This window comes from Ambystoma mexicanum, chromosome 2p (genome assembly GCF_040938575.1).
Source record: "Ambystoma mexicanum isolate Mex_15411 chromosome 2p, UKY_AmexF1_1, whole genome shotgun sequence".
Classification (NCBI taxonomy): domain Eukaryota; kingdom Metazoa; phylum Chordata; class Amphibia; order Caudata; family Ambystomatidae; genus Ambystoma; species Ambystoma mexicanum.
Genome location: NC_090923.1, coordinates 1,250,444,688 through 1,250,467,576, shown reverse-complemented (window position 1 = coordinate 1,250,467,576; position 22,889 = coordinate 1,250,444,688). Strand labels below are relative to the sequence as shown.

The window sequence follows — 22,889 nt, the reverse complement described above, 5'->3', positions numbered from 1 at the left end:
GGTCGTGTACAATGGGGCAAGCTGATCGACTGGTGAATGGGCTATCTATTGAGGGTGCTTCTGTTCACAGGTTGAGGGCAGAGATAAAAGGATGGAATGGACAGAAATCGATGATGAAGACTTTAAAGCATGGCACATTTTTTAGGTAAATGCTGATTGCTCAAAGATATTGCCATCTTCAAATTTGAATGAAGTTGTAGATTTTGTAAGCAGTGGTCTTCAAACTGTGGGTCTGGTTCCCCTAGGGGGGGGCCAAAGAATGTCGACGGGGTCGGGCTCGAGGCTCTTCCAAAAGGAAATACAGTGAGTACTTTCAATTGAAAATATAAGCAGATATGGCATTTGGGGGGGCCGGGTAACAATATTTTTACCCAAGGGGGGCCTGGCATCAATCTTTTTAATTCCAAGCAGGGGTAGAGGGGGCGCAGCATACAAAAGTTTGAATACCACTACTCTAGAGAGTAGCAGAATTCACGCTTGCCCGCGACAAGAACATAGACTTTCCCCCTCATACCTTCTCTGCTTCTGAATTTCAGTTCAGCAGTTCCAGCTTTCCCTTATGGCAAATGCAGCATACTCAGTACTTTCTCAAACACATCAAAAAACAAAGACTAGGGGCCCCTCACACAAAACAAATCCAGCTGGCTGGAATCACTGGTGAGAAGGTATTGAAACTAATAATGCTCAAATCGTCCCCCTGTGACGGAAAGCAACACCGCCCAGCCGCAAAGCAGCTGCACAATTGTCGCAAAGCAGGAGTGACGTGGGGAGTGTGCGTTTGTGAATGTATGCACAGATAATTGGCATGCTCAGCTAATTAAAATTAGTTGAACAATCAAAATTGTGCCAACATAATTCGGAGTCCCTCAGGCATGATCACTGCTCCGTGTGTTGTGACAAGAATGTGAAGAGGGGCCGATGTCTCTCACTGGAGCAGAGAGATTGTAATTACGTAGTCATCCTTCTGAGACGAGACGCAATTTATCTTAAGTGGGATCCCTGACAGTCCGTTTCCATGGCGACGGGGAAAACAGGGCACTGTGGAGTGGGATGTGGCGGCCTCTGCTTCCCACTTCCTCTCTGTGTAGGTCCCCTAAACCCAGAGCCCAGATTATCTAAACGTTTCCCTTCTGCACCAAAAATGGAGCAAATTAATTTAGCACCAATTGTGCAGCTTCTATAATAGAGATTAAAACAAACAGACTTTGTTCCCATACGTATTACACTTAAAATTGTTTTCACTAGGACAACAATGAGGCTGCCTGTTTCTTTTTACTATCTATGGAACATAACATAAAATGAAGCATAGCAAACACTTTTTTATGTTACGTAGCAAACATTATACAAAAACCGTCCGGTTCATGTTTGTCCTAGTGAAAAGGTGTCAGACAATACGAACTGTGATGAAACCTGTTTGCATCATTCCGTATTATCTACGTATTTACTCAGCTTTTACGGGCCATATAAGCTGAAATGTGTCCTTGTGCAAAAAGGTGGAGCATAGGATTTTAGCACATATAGGGCTTCATTACAAGTTGGGGGGTATTCCGGTAGTAAATACGCCCGAATACCGCCAAATAGAATTACTGTTACTGCCACTTGGTCCGGCCGAATTACCGCCAAATTGCAAGTGGTGGTGTAGCAGTGTTAGTCCCTGTTCATGGAATCCATAGGACTCCGTCAGGATTTTGGCACAATTACAGGCGGTGGTAATTCTGCTTGCGGTAATTCCACCCAATTTGCCGATTTTTGTCAGTAAGGTGGCAGAATTACCTCCAGCATTTTGCCGGTGGGTTTTCCTCCACCTCACGAACTAAAGTTGTAGTCTGTTGGTCCAGTAATGTGGCCGTGATGCAGCAGTAATGCAGTGATAACAGAGTTACCACTGTATTACCGCCATTTTTTCTCACACCACCGCACATGTAATCAGGTCAAACAGGCTTTTGCCCAATCTGTATTATCCAATTATGTCGTCAACAGGGAAAAATAGTGCAAACTGTTTTTTTGCTATGTTCGCTGTGTAATAATAAGAATATTATAATACAAAATAAAAAATAAAATGGTCTTCAAGTCAGAAGTACCCGATTCCTGTGTGCTTTCTATGTAGTTTGCATAGTCGCTTGGGGGTATGTTACTTCAAAAGGAGATCCCACAGACTGAAACTCTGGAGAATGCTTTAGGCTGGTGCTGTCCACTTCTGTTGGTGAGTGAGGTAGAGCAGAAAAGTAGTGTATTCTTCATAGTGGAGTAATCTTCCTATCATGTTGACGAGGCCTTTGATTGCCATTAGTGGGGTGTGTTCTAGTGTGGCATAAGGTGGTAGGGTGAGGTTTACAGGAAGGCTGGTTAGATGGGCTGGACATAAGGAGTGAGGGTTGGTGAGGTAGGTTGATATATACAGGAAAGAATGGTGGGAGTGGAAAAAATAAAAAGTGTGGTGGTATATGTGTTAATATGCACCTGTCGGTTGAGTAGATTGGCTGTTTGTTGCTTTTTTTCTGGGTTTGGTTGTTAGTTTGGCTTTTGGTTGCATAGTTTCTTGTTTGATCCTCATAAGTTCTTTTTGGTGGGTTGGTCTGAGGGAAGGCTCACATTATTTTCGTTATTTTTCAGAATAAGATCTGTGGGTAAAGGATGAGGCTATTTGCAGTGGCCTCATTGGCTGATCAGTTGAAGAGTCATGTTTTTAGCTGTTTTTTGAATAGTAGGTGGTCTATATCTGTATAGTGGTTTTGGGGTATGGAATTCCATAGTTTGGTTGCTAAGGGAAGGTGAAAATGAAGTTAAAATTAGGTATTGTTACAAGTGCATTGATGCTGATTTTTAAGGCTCTTGAGGTTATGTAGCGAGAGAATTTAGTTCTGGGCCTTAGTCTTAGTAGGAGTAGTGGGGCCGATAAATAGGGTTTTGAAGTGGGTCCTATTTTTGTCTACGTAGTAACTATGCTGCTATTTTTTGCATTCTTTAGAGTGCGTCAAATAGATAGTCCTGTAGTCTGAGTAGGGGCTGTTGTCATAATCGAGTTCTTGATAGTACCAAGGAAATGACTGCTATTGTCCTTTTTGTGCAAACCGGGTAGGGCATATTGCACTGTATGCTGTGGAGTTGGATGTAGCAGTCACTTACGATGTCTTTGATCATCTGTGGCTTTGAGGTCACTGTCCATTGTGATGTTTAGATTTCTCACAGTAGGTGAAAGAAGTAGGCAAGGACCCATTACATACGCTCAAGGAGGACTTCAAAGGTGTAGTGCAGCTGATCATGAGTTCTATTTTGGGTGGGTTGAGCTTACGTTTCTTGATGGCCATTGAGGAGCCCACCCATGCAAGACAGGCCTTAAAGTCTGTTTGGTCCATTGTTGGTTGGTTTGTGGTACATTGAAAATGTGGGTGTCATCTGCATGATTAAAACAGGTGACACCAATCTTACTGATGAGCTCCAAGAGGGGTACCATGTATATGTAATCTAGTTTGGCTTTGGAAAAATATGGGGGGCAATACTGAGATGTGTTTATTCACACGACCAAGGCCCCATTTCACCCGCCACCACAATGTACTCAGAGCAGGCAAAGTTATCAGCTATGCACAGGGCTGAAATCTGTGGCCACCAGGACACCAATAGATTGGGCCTGGTTGACAGATCTTTTTTGAAAAAAAATCTAAAATCTTGCCTGAGTATCCCCATTTATTTAGAATTGGGCACCAGACCAATTCAGAAAGAGGTTTTATTCAGACAGGTATTCCTTTGGCTGAGGTTGTGGTCGGTCCCTGAGCTGGAAACCAATCGTGAAGCCCCTGCACACCTATTGGAGGCCGAGGGTGGTAAAACCCTGCCTTAGTTTCAGCGTGTTAAAAAACTCTTGGTGCAAATGGATCTGGGTGACCTTTGGCTGAACCCACAGGGAATTACTCCTGGAGACCTAACAAAAGCAAAAAACATCTCCCGGAGATTGATCGAGGTAGAGTTAGCCAATAATTCCATGAGTATAGCTTGAGGAACCACTTAAAAAACCCAACAAGCACCCTCTACCTAAGATTTAGATTCTCCCAATTGACTTGGCTTGCTACACTAAACAATGGGCTCCTGATGGAAATGAGATATGCCCAGTTTGTGGATCTGTCAATGCACTCTGGATTTCTTGTCTGTTAAAGACAAAGAGGTTATCCAACGGATTGCCTCCTCAGAACAGTTAGCTGTTTTCTCTAATGCCTGCTTAAGGAGATGGGGGTTCAGGAGATCAAAAGCAGCGCCGAGATGAAGTAGGATAAGCAAGCCTGTGCTTCCCTTATCCATTATGTTCAACATTTTTGTCTGAAGATCGAGCATGGCGGTTTTTGTACTGTGGGCAGCGCGGAAGCCGGATTGTTGTTGATGAAGTGACTCATTGGCTTAAACGTGTGCCTGCAGTTGCGCAGTAGCTACTTTATTCATAAATGTTGTCACAGTTTTAGAACATGGCACACTCCAGCCAGGGACTCCTTCCCCTGACAATGAATGTTGCGCACAATAAAAACGCTCTTTATCTTGAATAACCCACGGGTTCTTTTAATTGAGTAGACATCCAACCCATCTTGCACCAACCTTTACAAACACCCCATGTCACAATGGACTAGGAACCAGCTCGGTGTGTATCAATAAGATATGTATTAATTTATTATTTAATGAAAAAAACAAAATCAAACAATTTGACAACAACCACCAATGTTGTGGCACACAATGCAATGTTTCCTACAGAACAATTGGTTCAGAAATCCTAACACAGTTCACATGAATCTTTAATGGCAAACAGGAAAAATAGTGTTTTAGCATGTGATTGCACTAAGGTTAAGCACTCCCCCTGCAACACTCACCCCAAAACATCAACTAACTTAATTCCCTTTGGATGAAAGCCAGTGGCAAGGAGTAAGGATAAAGAGAGAAAAATCGGATTTGGAATACAGCCCGCCACCCCAAAATGGAGGTCATAAAAGAAAATGAAAACCTGTTTTAGGAACAAAAAAACGGCAGAATCGGATTTTGCTTATATTATGCACACGACTACGGGACAGAATGCAAGGAAATTCGTGTTGCTACACTTGAGGAGATAGGGAAATTTATAGACTACTAATCCACACACAGAATAACATGGAAACAAGGTAGGAAAATCGATTTTGGGGAAAAAAGTAAGTGCAAAAGTAAAATACACACGGCAATGGAAATTCGTTTTTTCACAGGATTTGTGATGACAGGCAGCTAAGAAAAGGGCATAACTGTCAAAATCTGGAATCAGTTTTCAGGGACACGTAGAGAGGTACATGACAGATAGGATTCTACACAAAAGGGATTGCTCTTAATGGGACTACGGTTCGGGTTTTCAATGGAACAGATGCAAGTTAAGAGTTCATGGGATAATGCACACAAGACACTGGCAAATTCGGTTTTCAGTGACAAGGAAGGTAATTCTGAGAGACTATATTTTAAAGACTATAGTTCTTAAAGAAAGACACTAGGCACAAGGGGGTTAATTTTGAATGTTGATATCCTTATAGGGGCATTAATTGATTTACTTCAAAATACGCTAATGATTTACACAGACAACTGAGAGATTTATCACAAGGAATATGCTACCATACTCAGGCTAAACAAATTCTTCCAAGGAAAGAATTTTATTCAGTGACTTTTCAAGACGAATCGCTTCTTTGTCCTTAGGGTCCCCACCCCATCGATTGAGATCCCCTAGCATCAACGTGGCAGTATTAGGCCCTTTCAAAAGGATGAGTTGCTGGGTGAGCTCCTCATTAAATTCAGAGATCAGTGATGGTGGTATGTAGACTAAAATGATATTAGGACTGCTATTGTCTGATGGTAAGTACTTCATGTGTAAGATCTCATAGCCACTACATAAAGTTTTGGCCGGAAACATATGGATGGAGTCTCTTTCTATCATTGCAACTCCCCCCCCCCTCTTGGCCAGACTCTCTATTTGTATAGTGGATGGAATACTCCTCTGGGACTGTGATGGCACAGGTGGGGCCTATAGGCTCTTTCAGCCAGGTCTCCGTGATGCAGAATCAAATCGTGGATACAAATAGCATGTTGATTTAGTGAACGAGCATTCAAAAGGCCGATCTTCAGATCTGCCTCAGAGCTATTTTATGGCCTTGGTGTTGGGCTGAGTAGATCAGTCGTTTTATCTAATTTAAGCTCTTTAATGTGTTTAGTCATTCCTAGGGGTTGAGCTCTGATGTGTTGTTCCCTGCGCATGTTGTCCCCTGTATATATTTGCGTTTGGGATCTTTCTTTCTCGATGGTCTTTAACGCATTTGTTTAATATTTTCCAAGCGCTGATTTCCCCATAGTTCCAACACAAGTTTCTCTAATGTAAGGTACCCCATTCTTACTGTTACAGTGAGGTTGATTAGTCTGGAAGGCGAAAAGGCCAGGGGTTTGTGCTCCAGATGCCGCGGACGGTGAGAACCGGCGCAATACCAGCTTGGCTGACGAAGCGCCGGCGCTGAAGCGACTGATGTATTGTTAAGTTGCTGCCAGGTGTTCTGGGACTTGGAGTCCTGAAGTGGAAGCACCTGCATAGCCGCTGCTGAATAAGGGCAGCCTCAGCTAATCGATGTAAAGATAGAACTCCCCGTTACCCAATTAAGCAATTCTCAGCGTAACAGCCAATACACAGGTGCTTTGTTCAGTTTTATTAACCGTGGAACACACAGATACCACTGATTCCTGCAGAGAATGAAAGCCTGCCCGTATTAAGTCACCACGCTTCTTTAAAAATTCAAAGCACGTGAGTGGGAGTCTGATATAAATAACTGCAGATCTTTCTAATGTTAGTTTACAGATAACAATAAGGAGATGTAGATTCCAAAATGCGCTCACACGTAACAACAAAATTCACTTGTTTCAATCAATCAGCAGCTTTCTGAATATAGCCTACTAAACAGGCACACAGAGAGTGTTGCCTAGTAACGCCCCTAACGAAACCCTTCCAAAAAAAAAAAAGTGTTATGGCCTCAACAGTAAGTGAACATGTGTTTCATACACTCAATATGAAACTGATTGACCTCAATTTGCAGTTAGCGCCAATCATGCTCTGGTTTCCAGATAGACAAATCATTGAGCCCTATTATCTAATTTTGTTCTTAATGATATGCTGCCACTAGATCAGTGGAGGGCAAGCTGCAACCTTTCCGATTTTTTGGCCTGCCGTGCCCATGAACCCCGAGACAGCATAGTCAATGGTGAGGGATTCTGGAAATTGTAGGCCAAAGCATCTGGTGGTTCACAGCCTGCCCTTCACTGGTTCATCAAGGATTACATAAATGAAGTAAAAATTTAAAACATTTGGAGAGAGATTGGGTTATATAGTATCTTTTTTGGTACAAACAGCATAATAAATGACAGTTAAAAGCGGACGAGCGTAGCTTTTTATTTCCACCATGACAGCATCATGTCACTTGCTGAGCTTTCTAAATCTATGGTCAAAACATATCTGCTCTTTAAACGTGTTGTCATTAAGGGTTATTTTTCATCTTTCATCCGTCCATGTGGTTCACCCTAGGAAATTCATTATCCACTTCCTATTTACCAGTTACCTTTACCCTTGTACACCATCTAATGGAACTCGCTGAAAGTGGATATTTTTATGTGTGATAATGTATCTCTCAATTCTAGCATGCTCTCCAGCGATTGGTACGAAATGCTTGAGGGCAAGGGATTTTATTCCACTGTTTCAGATCTTGAACTTTAGGTTACTGTTGAGTGGCGAACCCCTCGCCATGTCTACGACCTCCTACTCTAAATCCATTCAATCTATTTTATTACTTACTCCTTCTACTAGCAAATTGACACTTTAGTTGAAACCTAAGGTGTAGGTGGGTGGGGTTCAAAAGGCGGCAGGGGCTGCTGGACAAGAGACAGACTCACAGCAGCCCCCTCCTTATCTGCGTCCCCCAGGTGCCTTCCACCGGAAGTCAGGCCCTGGGAGACGCCTCTTCTGCCTCAACTGGGGAGGAAGACTAGAGGCTGACCACCCAGGAAGGTGGCAGCCAGAGGGGACATCCTGCTATGTAAGCTGTCCCGATAGTGCCCCCTTCGGGGGTCGGTCCTCCTCTTAGCAGGGAAATCCCCCATTGGCCACCCCCCACCTCTTGTCACCAGTGTGTTATAATGACAGCAATAAATAACCACAGATTACTGTAGGCAGAGGAGAAACACAAGGCAGCTGGTTTAGTGTCACGTCAACATGCCATGGGCTGCATGCTCTTGTGAGCCTTACGCAGGGCACAGAGGCCAGCACGACACTGCATGAAGGAGTACATTGAATGATCATCTACCTCGTTACAGTAGTACAAGCAGGGTGCCTTATATGAACAAGACCACAGGAGCAGTGAGGTTAACAGTAGCAGGATGTGGCATTCAGGGCTGAAATGCCCTTTCTGGAGGAGTGGCTCTAAATAAAAGCCTCTGAATTGTGTTGATGAAAAACCAATGTATTAACCATTGTATTTCTCTTTTTCTCGTACAGTTTTGTTCCACATCAACTATCTTCTCCCCTCCTCCCAGTTGCTGCTGGTGAAAGTTTTAAGTGGAGGGGTGTAAATATTTCTCCCAGTTATGCCATAGCAACTGAGTGTAGCGGGGGCGCCAAAAACAATCAAGGACGGGTTAAAGGGTTTCATCCTCATAAAATCCTTTTTTAAGTAATGCATTCAAATTTAGCATTTTAGAGCACACTTTTTAAAAATAAAATTGGGTAAAAAGCCAGTTTGCAATAGCTTTTTAAGGTAACTCATGAAAAAATCCAATAGATGCAAGTCACCAACAGTGCACAGGAGAATTTCTGCAACACATGTTTTGATGCTGTTCAAAGGTTAATTCTCAGCCATAACTATCTTGCAGCCAGCCATCCTGACAGCACATAGTTCTTGTGTGAGGAAGGGAGACATCAACCCGCTCTAGGATTAAACGTATTTATTCACTCCTCTTTGCAGTCAAAAAAGGAACATCTCACACTATAATTCATAAATCATGGTGTTTTATACCATGGCAAACAGATTGTGCAACAATTTATACTAATACAGAGTTTTACATTTCGACACATTCTAATTGGTCATCTTACTAATAGGTTAAAGTACTACTGTTGTCCCTATTGGACAAAATACTTCCTGATTAGGATGACTGGCTATTTCCCAACTTTTTCTGGATGACATAACTCCTTATGCAAATTAGCAATACTAGGTGGTTTCCCAAATTTAACTGACCATGCGATATGTTGCAACCTTTACACTGAGCAAAACAAGTTTCTAAGAATGACACATTTATTCCAGACTTCTTAGCACATTTGTTTCATGGTCAGCTCAACCTGCTTATCTACTTTTGACTGCATGCCAGGTTTAGCGCACAACAGCACTGTTGAAATACTGTATATTCTCTCATTTAATGCTAAATCACCTCATACTGGCTTCTGTTGAAATACAGTCCAATTTCTCAACACAACACTTCATTTCTGTGTTCTCAGCACTTGTGAATTTCCCTGAGAGCTAAAGCTTACAAACATTTTATAATGCAATGGCTATTGTTTGCTAACCTATACATCAGAAATCTATATTCTTTGTTTAATGTTTGTATGTAATGTAAACATACGTATGTGTTTATGTTGCCTTGAATAAGTGTATCTTAAGTACCTAAACAGACAATAATCCTGATTCTAACCATATTGGACGGGGGCGCATAGGCCCTGACTACCATATTTATTTGCTTGTCATATATGAGGGGGTATAGACCACCTCTACATTCCCCCCTCTGTTCGATATATTCGACCATTACTTAACCTCATACCTAGTGTTTACCGTCCTGCACATGCAGTGTAACTATGCATCCATATCTCAGTCACCCCCATCAACTCATTGCTCTATCACAACATGGGAGGCATTGTGAAAGACACTTCTAATTAACTAATAGTGTCTCTAATCATATTGTATTCGCCTAATCAAATGTATATGTCCCCTTGTTTGTCATTTTCTATTTGTGTGTATCTATTGCAAGGAACTCATGGTATCAAACAGTAAGACAGACACAAGTGACCATAGTTTAAGGGTGTTTAGTGAGCTTCAATTGGGTTTGAAAAACACCTATTTAAACCTAAATCTAAAGATGGGAACAAGCTACGACCATCAAATAATAATAACACAGTCCTAGTGCTAATACACCTAATGCCAATCCTTAACTCTAAATGGAAATAGTGTGGGAAACAATGTTATGCAAAAGAAAAGTGGCCAAGAAATCATATGTCAGTGTATTCCAGACATAGGCATCCCTTCCAAATGTTTTCAGCATGGGACAAGGCGGCACACTCAAGCTTAGCTCTGTCTCTGGCTTCTATAACATGAGGGTGCAGTTCAAAATTTCAATATCATGGCCTTTTGTGCCAAAGTCTCTTTGCCATTCAAATTCTCTTCTTTTAGAGGGCCTGTTGCAACAAACAAACAGTAAAGTTCCTTTCCTTTTTGTATTTCACATATACACAATTTCTTAGGTGATTTGCTATTCACCTCGGATCCCCTCCGCTGGGCTCAGATCTACTTCAACACAATGTTCTCAGGATTTCCACGTATTCTTTTTCTCGGGTGATTCACGGTTCACCATGGACCGCACTCCGCCAGGGTCAGGTCTACTTTGACAAAAAATCTTCAATCAGTCTCCCTCGGCTGGGCTTGGACCAATTTATATTCCCTAAAATAAACTTGCTTTAACCCAAAGTTCCCAATGGATCTCCCTCTGCCGGGCTTGGTCCAACTTTGTCTACTTTGACATAAAGTTTCTTTACTGTATCAACATCAAAGACTTTCGATTGTGCACAGGATTTTGCTTGACCGGTCGCAGGGCCGCTTCGATTCACAATCCTTTGCCACTCTTTCACTTTTGTCAACTCTCAGCTGGATACCTTACAGAGACCTTTGATTTAGCACACACGTAGTGCCAGACCACTCTGTCAATGATATAGTATCTTGTTTTCAAAGTTCAATCACTCATCAGCAGTACATATATGTTGTTTTCCTTTGTTTAAAGGGTACCCCCTAAATCAGGCTCAAACCAGCATTCATCAGACAATTTTCAAAATAATTAAATCAAAGTTCACTTCTCTGTTCCTGGCTTTCCTCATTCGGGCTCGAGCCACTTGTTTTTTTATTCAGACCCCCCTCCTCTGGGCTCAGATCTGCCGCCGTTCATTTTCTAGGCTTCCCTCGTTCAGGCGCAAGCCTTTTTATACAGCTCCAGGCATTCTTATTGCTACTTCAATTCTTTGCACTTTACTCCTCAAGCCTTTAACAGTTCATGGACATCACACAGAGACTTCCGAATAGGCGATCGCGTCAGCCCGGGTCACTCTGTTACTCTGTATAACCTTTCAGGTCATCAAACACTCAAGATTCTCTTTATCTTGTGGTTGCCGTCCGACACGCAGCCTTATTTCCTGGATCCAGTTTCTTTCACTTTATCACAACTGGGTTTGTATTTTCCCTTTTTCACTCACTGGCTGCGTTACTCCATGGTCTGTCTGCATTCTCGCATCTCCTTAATTCTCTTCTACTTTCAGTGCACCTCCACTCAGCCTTCACAGGGAGGGGACCAGGCTTCTCTCCATGTCTTCAATTAAGGAAAATGTCTACTTTTCACCTAGTTTTGCAAAACACAGTCTCCCTCTTTGGCTCTCTGGGAGTTTTTCCTGTACTCGCACCTCCTCTGGGTCTCCAGGTTTCTCCAGCTCTAGCTGCTGCTGCCGCTCTGCAGACGTCGTCCTTGCTCGCCTCCAGCCTTGCTCAATATGTGATTCTGATCTCTGCCTTTTATCCAGGTGGGGAGAGTTACTTGGTTGCAGGTATAGATGATTGGGGTGGAGTGCCTGATCCTGCCTGGCCTTGTTAATGTGACATATTGGGGGTTGTTCTATGAATTAATGGCCCATGGTCTTCCATGGGTTATCCTCATTGCTACCGGTTCCTCATTGCTCCAGATTTATTCTTCCTCATCTCAGTCATGTCAGTAGGATAGGAAAAGTGAGTATTATGGGAGTTGTAGTGTTTTGTAAAATGTGGTAAAAAATAAGTTTGAAATGGTTTCAAATAGAATGGACCTTTCCAATAATGTTTCTAGAGTTATGACTGGGAAGGGGGAGTTGGGAATAGTGAGTGGGGAGCTTCTTATTACTATATCTAGAGACGGTTCTGGCTTTTCGAGAAGGACATGGTTGGAATGAGGTTGAGGTAGAATGACAACATCCTACTAAAGCTGAGGGGATATCGGGTAGGGGTGTATCAGAGTGGGAGGAATACCATGTGTTGGCCAAGGGCGTGTCTCCCATAGTTCCCGAGGACCCCCATGCCCAGGTGATCCTCCCTCACTCGTCCACCCCTTGGCTTGGGATTCAAGAGCGATGGCTCTTCCCTGGCCACCTGAACAAAGGATCCCCGGGAATAGCCTAGGAGAAACGCCTCTGGTGTCTCACAGTATGAATCCCCAGAAAATGTCATTTTTTACTTCCATTTTGTTCCTACCACTGTTACCCAATTAAATGTAAATGTTCATGCACAAGTGACACCTGCCACCATGAGAATCAGGAGATATCATTAAAAGACATTTGTATTCCTTGAGGGGACCCACCAGCCCATTTTCTACTGTTACTTCTCTTTCTTCCTTTCTTTTAACTTACATTTAAAACATTTCCTTGTCCTGATATTTTCTCTTTTTTCCCACCCCACAGCGCTTCCTTTTTTGTCCCTATTTCATTCACCAGCCACTTAAAGGTAATTTCCTGGCCGTCATCTTATTTGTCTTGCAACTGTGCATCTTCCACACAATTCTTTATTTTCTTTATTCCAAGTTCATGGACCTTTCGTTAGTCCATTTATCATTTATTTTTCCTTATTGCAGCTTTGCAGCAAGTTCAGGGGCCCCATTAGTTCATAGGCCATGCTTTAGGACACATAGGGCTTCATCACGTGTTTGCTGGTCCAGAAACAAGGGTGCCGGTAAGCTCACCGTCACCCTTGTTTCCAGATCGGCAAACGCTCAGTCTGCCTGCCATGGCCGCTGCAGCCACAGTAGGCAGATTGTTCGCGGCATCACCGGTACCATTTCTAAAGGTGCCGGTGCTTCTGTGTCCCCACTCCCGTAGAGTACCCGTAGAGTACGACAGGACTCTATGGGAAAGGGGAAAAACAATTTGCTGGCGCCTGACTAGCTGGGCTGCTAGACTCGTAATGAGCCGATGGCACCGAGAAGTCAGGCGCTGGTAAAATATTCCATATTCTTCTTGAGTCAGTAGAGGGGACATTTGATATTCTGGGGAACACAAGCATGGGGAGCCCTTAGAGAGAATTGTTTCTTCTTCCTTCTTTTTTTTTTTATAAATAACAAACGGGCATCTGGCAGGGTCCCTTAGAACCCTTTTTAATGACAATGAGGCCTTTTCTCCCTGCTCGTAGGTTCGGTCGCTGCGATCGCTCGGAGTGCAGGAGCTCCCTGTCCATCTGAAATATAAAAAACTGGGTGAGTTTCTTGAAAGATAAGGGCATTTTATCATCAAAACATCCTCCTAAAATCTAAACATTACTACTTCAATGCTCCTACTTCTCTAAAATACTTGCTACTAAATGTTCTCTTCTTTAATGTAATTAAATGGCTGCTCTTTCTCCCTTTCATGCATACCTTAGTATCACCTATGTTCATCTATGCTTATACCTGAGTGTGCCTCTGAGTGGGGCGAAAAAGCACACACATATATGTTTGTTTTTACCCTTACTTGCCCCACCTTGTTCATAGGTTACACCTCGTGTCTTTCTTAGTGCCATTTTAAATTCAAACACCATCTCCAAACTCCACTTTTAAGTGAAAAAGGAAACAATTCTCCTGTATTCTTGATAGAGCTTTTTGCAAGTGGTTGTGGTATTCTTCACACCACAGGGGTTAAATTGTCACCTTCTTTATAATAAAAAATAATAAAAGACAAAACAGGCATAACAAATCAAACAAAATATTTTAAAAAAGGTTGTTCTTCTTTAACTGCTCTTCTTCTTTCTTCTTAGCGCATCCATGGATAAAATTGTCCTTTGCTTCCTGCAGAAACCAAATAGATGCAAAGTCAAGATAAGCTAACAAAAAACTGTATTTCCCTAACACAGGCCTTTTTTTCTCATTTTGCACAGAGGCACTGGCCTTGTCGCTTATGTTTTTCCTTAACATGATGATGCTGGGGTAACTTCCTTATATTCATGGACTGTTAGACCTCAAGTTTTTTTTTTCTTTTTTCTTTTAAGTAGAAAAGATGGTGCACTTTAATTAATCATTATTTTCTTTATAAATCTGGTGCGTACCAGGCCTGCTTTTAGCTTTCTTATGCTGAAAATATTCTCTGTACTTTTGTAGTCCTTCTTCCGATGGCGTGGGACTACAGTCTTTTCATTCTTTGCTGTTTTTATTCTGTTGAGACATAATTAACACTTGTGTTGCCCTTCCTACCCTCAACTACCTCCCCATGATGGTGGGAATAAGAAATTGTCCCATTAAGTGCAGGCGAGTGTGACATATTTTACAATGTTTGCCTATCACTACATTTTTATCCCCTCACATTTTTTTTTGTTCTTTTACTAAAACTTAACATACATTTTAAACATTCACATTTTTTCAACATTTTTAATTGACATAATCACAAACATATGACTCTACCATCTTATGTTCATGTGTCTTCTTTGCTTTCTTCACTTAGATATGGCCATACTTGCCTATGTATACTATCCTTTGCCTACACCTACTAGTCTTTTCTTGGGAAAACATGCTATCAGTTTAAAACCACTGTATCCCTCATTACCTTTCACTTATACTCACCTGGGTCCTCTTTTTCTCCTAATAATGATCAATGAGGAGATTCGCACACTTTTTTTGTCCACTAGTACCTACCTTTTCTCTCTCTTTTGTTCATCCACTAATACTTACATTTTTTCCTAATATTTCTTCAAATTGTACCATTCCACTCTACTAAGGCCATATAGATATTCCTCTTGTGCTCCCAAAATAACACCTTTCCACCTATAACATTTAATCAACATTTTTACATAACCACATATATACATAAAATAATGTTCATGTTACTGTGAGAAACCAGAGGGTGTCTCATCTGCTAGTCCTCGGAGATCTCTCTCTTAGGTGTCCAGGGTACAGCCATTGCCATTGGATCCAGACCCTGAGGGGGACCAGTGCGGGAGGATCACCAGGATGAGGGGTCCTTGGGGAGTGGGAGTTGGACTCCTGATGGCAATACACTGTATCCCTTTCCCTCTAACACCCTTAACCCCTCCTACCAGGTAGGATACTGGGGGACTTTAACTCCCCCATCCTTCCCTACACAAACAATGCTACAGAGACAGCCCGGTCTGGGAGAAAATAGACCAGTATCCGAGCAATGTAGCTGACCTGTCCCACTACCATGGTCAAGCTGAGTCAGGCAATTACCTTTGACAACACACACCAAACTTCAATTGAACTTCCCCACACAGATAAAAGGTAGAGCAAGAGAGCACACTTTGAGCAAGGCAAAGCACATGAAGGAGCAATTCTAACCCAGCCAGCAGCTGAGCCAATGAAGAGAGATGGCAGACCAAGAAAGGAGAATAAGGAAGAAGATACCCTTGACCTCTTCGACAAGCAATTGTTATACTCCTAGGAACTTGAAAGCAGCATGTGTAAGGCCAAGAAGGGAAACCAAAGAATCCTACATTGTGCGTCTGAGATATCCGGACCCTCCTGCATGACTGGCCGAGTCGGGGAGGAACAGCAGCCACTGTGCTATAATCCTTGGCTCTGAGGTCAAAGCCTCAAACAGAGAAATCAATACAGATGGTGAGTTGAAGGAAACTGTACAAGGCCGGTCTGTGTTGAAGCAAAGGTTGCAAGCGGCAACATTGTTACACAAAAGAGCGAATGAAGGTTGAAGCGTTTAATGAAAGACGCGGGTATTGTCCATACGGCTGATGAATTCTTTTGATCACAGCGCGTGTGCCCAATCGAAGGTATCTGACTTATGTATTCCACAAAGAAGTGGCAAAATGAACTGTATATGTGGATGTGAAAACAAAGACTAGAAATCAAGTAAGAATGAATCGAAGTGGTCCTGCAAGGGTATAAGTACAATCCATTGCACAGTCTTTGATTATGAATAAATGCATCAAGGTCTGAGTCTGGCTGAGGGAGACCTATTGTCGATTTATCGAACTGTGAAATAAGGAGAAAGTGAAGAGTGCAAGGTCTGAACCTGATTGAGGGAGACCTTTTTTGAATTTGTGTATAAAAGGGGTCCGAGCAGGCTGAGCGAGACCCAGGGTGAACAGTGCACCCGAGACTTTGTAAGCATGAGACTCCTGAAGAGAAAGGAACTTTGATGTTGTGTTTTGTATCCAAGACATTCTACGAATAAGAGACTTTTTAACAGAAAGAGGCTTTGTCGCAGAAGGCCCTGGCTCATATCATGACCTTCATCTTCCATGCTTTAGAAGCCAGAGTCTGTACTAAGCTCCAGTGTGCCACCTTGCCCCATGCGTAAAACGTGGGGAAGGGAAGCTTATTGTCCAGCTTTTCCCGCCTTACTACGAGTTCCCTTTGCGGGACCCGACTTTAACGGCTGGTTTTAACAGCAGTTAAAGTTGGGTGCCGCAAAGGGGCCTTGGTGCTAATTACGGTACCGCAATTTGCAGTACCGTAATTAGCGCCTTCCCCATTCCCATTATGCCCTATGGGGCAAAAATGGGAACGGGGAAGGGCCTTAGTGAATGGGGAATTACCGCCCCCGCTCACCTTCGAGTAGGGCGGTAATTCTGCCATCCACCAAGGCGGACACGGTAAAATACCGGCGGCAACCATGGCGCTAATAGCGCCATGGTTCCCGCCTACCGTGTAATGAGGCCCAATGTTAAGTATGTGCCTTTTGAAAAATCATGCAACAGTATTTTATGGTACAAATTCGGTATGCTTTCTTTTTTGTTTTTTAAATGTGTGTACGGTCATGGTAAAATGTGCATTACAAGAAATAGAACATCAATAGAAAGTTACAGATGCCAGATGTAAAATTCAATTGGTTACAATTTATCTTGCACACAGAACATGGATTGACAGGAAAATAACTATTATTTGTGTGGCTGATAGTAATTAAGCATTATGACAGGGCTGAAGTTGAGGGGACACAAATGTGGAGTAGCCCCATGGTTTTCAGGAGTCCCCCCAACTTTTTTCAGATGGCACCTTCATATGCTAATTTCTGGGGAAACAACATTCAAATGGTATGTTAATGAGTCCACCCATTTTGTCATGGGGGAATTGAACACTATATTATGGTCTGACCATGCACAACGCCAAGCAAATAGGCTGACATTGTATGGATTTTGGCATGCAACAAAGATGCATTTAATTGTAAAGTTTGAAGAATATTACTTCTCTGTCACATTGCATTGAGATGAGTCATTAAGATAAGTCTTAATTGAGACATATGTTCTTCGTGGAAGTATGCATGACCTTGTAAGAACAAGTAAGGAGTTGAGCCAGTTCCACAAGGAGTTGCATTGTCTTGCAAGTCAGGCAAAGATCTTTTGCAAAAGTCACGCAATCTAAGGACCTACCTTTCATAATGTACACCTCTCTGCCATTTACCTTTTTTTCCATACACATAACCCTATGGTGTTCTTCTATTGCACCACATCCTTGATGCCCCTTCAATCTCTGCTTACTTACAATCAAGTATCATACCTCTGTTACCCTTTTGCGCCATCTCTTTACTCTTTACTCAATTCCCTTGCCTTACCTGGCACGCAACCCCTTTCCTTTGCCCACATTGCTCAATGACTAATTGCTTCTAACTAACCCCGTTCCATTGCCCTGCTTCACTTCAAGTCCCATAATCCCCAAAGTACTGGGACGGAGAAGAGGGCTAAAGAGGAACACAACTATACAGTGATGGGACAATATTCTTAGAACCTAAGGCGAACAACCATTACCCATGCCAAAAAGGTAAAAACAAGGCAACTTCAAACCAACAGATATTGCCAAAGTCAGGAGGGTACTAATGAAAGTTCCAAAGGTTTTAAAGCTTGTTTCCCATATTTGAAGAAGCATGTAATAAAAGCTAATATAAACCCGCATTGCCAAAGCCAAGGAAGAAGTAGACCATATTCTTGTCAGTATTTGGTTCATATCGCAGTGGGGAAGCAAGATTACCAAGAAGTCTGTGCTTCTGGAAAAGGTTGTTCAGAAGGAAAGGAGCATAACTTGCAGAGGTTTTGGAAAGTACAAAATATTATTAAAAAGTATAATAACCCAGTGGGGAAATAAATAAGAGTGGCAGGAAGGCTGCCCTTCTTGAAAAGGTTGTTCAGAAGGAGAGGAGCATAACTTGCAGAGGGTTTGGAAAATACCTTCAAGAATTGCTTAAAGCCTGATGTTGTAAAATAATGAACGCTGCAAAGCTGCTGTAAACTGATTTTAACCACAGAGTCACTTGTTGTTTGTCAATTACTGTTTAGGCAGGGGAGTAGACCCGAATATTGAACTTTGAAGTAGTAAACCAGGTGTTATTGAAGTAATAGGCATGGCATGGAAGAAAACCAAGTAGAACTTGATGAAATGCTGTGAAGTGGTGTTAACAAATTATCCTGACAAATGCTCATTGCCGAAGCAAGAACTGTATAAAAACTGCTGCAGAAGTGTCATAAATATTCAGAAATAATAGGTTGTTGCAAAAGCATCCTGACAAAGAAAATGTACTTGAATACTGCTGAACTAAAGAAACATGCTTTGTTTATGTGAAGAAGATTGCTTTGAGTCTTATTAGTACAAGAGGAAGAGGAAGAGTCTTTTGTTGAACCATTGCCATGTTGGAACTTTTTGTTATCAAGTTGGAGGCACAATAAACTGTGTTAGAGCTTTGTTGCAAACCAGGATTTCGTTATTTCTTTTTGGAACTGTAGAACATAATCCTGATTGATTCTGGGTGAGGGGAATTCACTCAGATTAGAAGGGGAGACTGCTGTCATATCGTGAACATAACTGTTACATTTTGTTGCATTTGAACTGCTATGCATTATTTTATTGAGTTACTGTATGTATAAGTGAGAGGGATAGAGATCCTTTGTTAGTGTGTTTCCTTTAGTTTGTTTTAGGCAGGGAAATCCTTGTCAGGGTAGGGACAGTGAGGCGTTTATCCAACCGTTTGAGTTAATAAAATGGCAGCTTTTGAAAACCATCACAAAGTTGTCCGCCTCACATTTCTGATCCCACACAAGTATGAACATGCGCCTGTAACCTATGCTCATTTCACATCTCACTGTCGAGGCCCACATGTGGAGGCCACCCAGGCGTGCCTGCAACATTGATGAAATCAGGATTATTGCTTGACTAGATCTACAAGCCATTTAAACATCTGCACATTCTAAGCATGCTGGAACTTAAAGGATTGTTTGTTTTTGTTTGTTTTTTGCACTTTGCACCTCTGGCTCTGGGAACAACAGTACAGCCTGCCTGGTGGGAAATCGCCCCTTTTCCTCCCCTTCCCGGTCCGCCAGTGCCGTTTCTATATGTTCATCCAGCAATATCCATCCATCTGTATTTCGTGTTGTAAACATCTCTCTATGTCCCAGATGATTTGTGAAATTAGCTTGTGCATTTTTGATCTGCACTGAAGGTGGGTAGCGAACAGCTAGTTAGCTAACAGCAATGCATACTTATCAAGTGATGAGACGTAGGTGCATTGAGAATTGTTGCAATTGGTGGAAGAGTCCCATGGGTGAAATGATTTATCCGATGGACAGAATTTCAGAAGCCGTTGTATTTGGTTTGCAATGGAAAAGCCTGTTTTCATGGTGTGTATTTGAATTCTGCTTTTTTGAAAAGTGAGGAGATGGCTTGGCTGTGTACAGACACAATACTGTTAGGTTTCGTTGTGATAGGGTTGCTTGACTTTACATTGAAGAAAGACTGGCATGTGTTTGTAAAAACTCTTTTGACGGTAATGCAATCACCACCTAGCCCAATCTGAACTGTATGGGCAGACAGATCTGCATCCAATCCTCACTGCTGCAGGATGGTCTCCCTTCTGGGCATCTATAAAAAAAATACATGCATGACCATGGCACATGATTGGTTGTGGCCATTAGCACACATCAATGTTTGGTGTCCGTGTTCCAAACCTCTCCTAGCCGCATGTGTTGAAGTAGCCAAAAGCGTGTTGGGACAGTTCGCCTTTAGACTGTTAAAATGGAAGTCAATATGTTGTTATGTGGAATAGTTGAACTATTTCATTAGTTTCACTTCGCATCTTGCAATTGAAACTAGAAAATAATATTGTACATTTTTGTGGCATTTTTTACTGAAAACGAAACCTTCCTCTGGCAGGCCGAGAACACACAATAAAGCGTCTCTTTGTTATTTGTCCTTGAATCAGCCATAATAACAATTTGAAGGACACATTGTGTTGAATATCCAAAAATAATTGATAATTATTTTTACAGAGATCTGTCATTCGAGACGGTTGCTCATCTTTACATAGAGCCAATGGAAAACCAGCAAATAATGTAAGCATAGTATTAAATACTATTTATGTGACTAAAGTTGGCATGTCTGTTCTATGCTTGATGATTAACGATGTGCCGGATTAATGTTCAATTTCACGCAAAAGACTAGTCATTGTACATGCCAATTTTACTGTAAATTGTTAATTAACATATTTATGTACTATGCATATTATTTTCTTAAATGGGAACTGAAATATATTTTTGCATTCCCGAATTTACATAGCTACGTTCTGTGCATGTGGTCCAGTGGATGGGTTTTTCAACCAGAATTGGACAATAAGCATCAACAACGCATTTGTAATTTCAATATTCTGGGACGATTGTCAGGCACCAATTTGTCTTTTTGTGATGGCAGTAATAAGGAGCAACATGACTGTGTTTATAATATCAATATGTGCTTATCAAAAGGAGTTGCATTTAAAAGTGAAACAACTCCTTTCTCTCACTAACGGAATACCATGTGCGTCTATCAAGCATCAGTGATGAAACATAAGCGCATTAGATTTAACCACGTGGAACATTGAATTAACAATGCAAATGCAGGGATTAATCTATCGATCAAGGCAATCTGCAACATTTGATGGAAGTAGACAGCTATAGAAAAAATGCAAAGCATCCGATGTTTAGTAGCTACCACGTCTATTGATAAAGGTTCTCAATGTTTTTGTGGATGTAATTTTCTATATTGACGCGTGATATTAAAAATATAACTACTTCTTGTAGTCCCGACTATTGCTATTTTCTTGAAAATATACATTATTTTCTCCTTTTTGTGAAAACAAAGAGAACTTTTGTGCTATGTGTGAATGTGTGTATTGATCTTCCTGGTTTTTAGCGTTATGATTTAGGTGATGACAGGTCATGTTTAGCTATGCTGTCCACGAACATCATGAGAATAGGTGGAGCATATCGTTTTGACTAGTGATGTCAGCTTGAGGGGCAGGTGACATGAATTACTGCTGTGAAGGCACTTGAATTTAGGGTGGTGGATCAACAGCTAAGTTTATAATAAGATGTCGGACCCGACCCTTCATTTTCACATGTGTAAATGTGATAAAAAACTAAGGTAAGATGCATTTGATTTTTTTTAACGATCGAACGAGGTATGGTCAAAATTATATTGCCGATGAATTGGGCCAATAACAATTTCCCCTTTAAGGGAGAATGTCTACATATGATGTTCATCAATTTAAAAGCAGTCTTTGATGGCATATCTAGATGAAAACTGTGGAGCCTCTTATGGAGTGATTAAAAGTGATTATTAACTTTGTACTGTATCCATGGCCACAGTAAGATGGTGGATAGGTGGTGTACAACCCAAATATTTTCCAAGGGAAAAAGGTCTGGGATAAGGGTGCATATTAACCCCAACCCTTTTTTCACTCTTTTTTGATGGAGTGGTCAAGGAACTCCCAGTCGCAAGTGCTGGTGCTCCGAATTTGGGGGGGGAATATGAATTCCGTTGTTCGCAGATGACATGATGCTGATCTCAGGCACACCTATTGGCTGGATGAAACTAAAAGGCAACTTTGTGAGTTTTTATAATAAGAACGGTCTTAAGATCAACTGCCAAACAACGAAAGTCATGTTCTATGGCAGAAAGATCCATCCACGGCTATGCATGCAAATACAGATAGAAATTGAGGAAGTCAAAAGATTTGATGGAAAGAACAGTCAAGTAAGGCAAATGTTATCCTAGAGTAAGAAGCAGAGCAAGCATCCATTTCTCAAATACCTTTGGGATTAAGATACAATCCCCTGCACTTGAGCTCTATAGCGCTCAGGCAGTGTCTGGCAGTGTCTATGGGGCGGAGAGCTGGGACATTTATAAGATGAGCAAATTAACTAGTACAGAACGTTTTGCAAATTAACTATTACAGAAAACGTTGCTTTGAAAAAGTTACTCCTGCTCCCATTGAGTACCCCAAATTCATCCTTACACTTACAGTTAGGTTGGTACTCTATTCAGGAATATATTGCCTTGGAACCTCTTGTGTTGGATACGCCTTCGGAAAAATGCTAATATATCTAATTATAGAGACTTCACCTGTGAAGGCGAACACCCAAGCCATGACACTCATGAAACACACAAATCAGTCCGTGCAGATACACTTCTATGATGCATACAACCCTTTGCAATGTTACATAGATGTACTCATCCTACATCAATAGGCTCACTGCGAAAAGTTAAGCAATTTATTCATCCCCTTCTTCGCAACATGTCATTCATGTCCTCCCGGAAGCTCTGTCTGACAAGTGAAATGAAGTGGCATGCACCCTGCCCTC

At 41.8% G+C, this 22,889-nt stretch overlaps 1 long non-coding RNA gene across 1 annotated transcript in view; it reads left to right on the top strand.

The window, feature by feature from the left end:
- Nucleotides 1-21,233, top strand: part of LOC138566035 (uncharacterized) — a 48,055-nt gene extending 26,822 nt beyond the window's left edge. Inside the window, exons 2-3 of the long non-coding RNA XR_011301799.1 lie at nucleotides 20,541-20,603; nucleotides 20,827-21,233. This is a non-coding gene — a long non-coding RNA (uncharacterized lncRNA). The remainder of the gene's footprint in view (nucleotides 1-20,540; nucleotides 20,604-20,826) is intronic.
- Nucleotides 21,234-22,889: the final 1,656 nt, after the last annotated feature.